The sequence below is a fragment of the Lupinus angustifolius genome, chromosome LG19, assembly GCF_001865875.1.
Source record: "Lupinus angustifolius cultivar Tanjil chromosome LG19, LupAngTanjil_v1.0, whole genome shotgun sequence".
Classification (NCBI taxonomy): domain Eukaryota; kingdom Viridiplantae; phylum Streptophyta; class Magnoliopsida; order Fabales; family Fabaceae; genus Lupinus; species Lupinus angustifolius.
Genome location: NC_032027.1, coordinates 2465029 through 2466501, shown reverse-complemented (window position 1 = coordinate 2466501; position 1473 = coordinate 2465029).

Genomic DNA, 1473 nt, shown 5'->3' with positions numbered 1-1473 from the left:
GTATCTAGAGCCATCATTCCTTGATCTTGGAACTGTGGTAAGAAGGAAGAAGGAAGCTCACTAATGGCAAGCAATAGCGGATTTACAATGGTTCTACCAACTCTAAATGGCAAGAACTATGAAAGATGGCAAGTGCAGATGAAGGTTCTTTTTGGATATCAAGAAGTCCTTGATGTTGTGCAAGATGGTTTCCAAGCAGTGGAAGATGAAGCTACTGAAGTGCAGAGATCCCTTCACAGAGAGTGCATGAAGAGAGATTGCAAAGCTCTGGCAATGATTCATCAGTGTGTAGATGATTCGAATTTTGAGAAAATTGCACAGTCTAGCACATCAAAAGAAGCTTGGGACATTCTTGGAAGATGCTATGCTGGAGCAGAGAAGGTAAAGAAGGTGAAATTGCAGACATTGAGGAGAGAATATGAACTCCTGCAAATGAAGGATGAGGACACCATTGCTGATTACTTCACAAAAATCAGATCCCTTACTAATCTAATGAAGGGATGTGGTGAAATCATGAAGGATCAATTGATTGTTGAGAAGGTGTTGAGAACCTTGAATCCAAAGTTTGACCACATTGTTGTGGCAATTGAGGAGTCAAAGAATCTTGAGGACATCAAGATTGAGGAATTGCAGAGCTCATTGGAAGCACATGAGCAAAGAATCAAGGAGAGAAGTCTAGACAGAGATCCAGAACAAGCCTTGCAAGCCAGATTCAATAAGAAGTTCACTAGCCAAGGCACTTTTCAGAAGAAGTTCAGAGGCAAGTGGAAGGGTGAGAAGGATAGGGGTCATGAGGGTTCTAGACAAGAATCTGGTTCTAGTTCTTCGCAAAGAATCAATATGAATGATCAAGCCATGAAGAGAAACAAAAAGAAGACAGATAAGAAGAAGATTCAGTGTTTTAGGTGCAAGATCTTTGGTCACTATGCTTCTGAGTGCAGAAACAAATTTGTAAGTGGAGGAGGTGATGTTGAGGCTAAACTAGCCCAAGAAAATGAGTCTGATGAAGATCAAGTCCTCCTCATGGTAACAACAGAAAAGGACATCACCAAGGATGATTGTTGGTATCTAGACACAGGGTGCTCCAACCACATGACAGGCCACAAGGAGTGGTTTGTATCTCTGGATGAAACATCAAAAAGCAAAGTTAAGTTTGCAGATCACAGCTGCATTGAAGCTGAAGGGATAGGTGATATCTCAATTCAGAGAAGGGATGGAAATCACTCCTGCATTCAGAATGTTCTATATGTTCCCAAGATGAGAAGCAACTTGTTGAGTCTTGGACAACTTCTTGAAAAAGGATACACTATGCTCATGGAAGATAGAAAATTGAAGGTGTTTGATGGAGATAAGAATCTAATCCTGAAAGTTCCACTCTCAACAAACAGAACTTTCAAGATTGGGATTCAAGTTGATGCTCAAGACTGTATGTTATCCACAACAGAACATGAAAGTTGGGTTTGGCATCAAAGA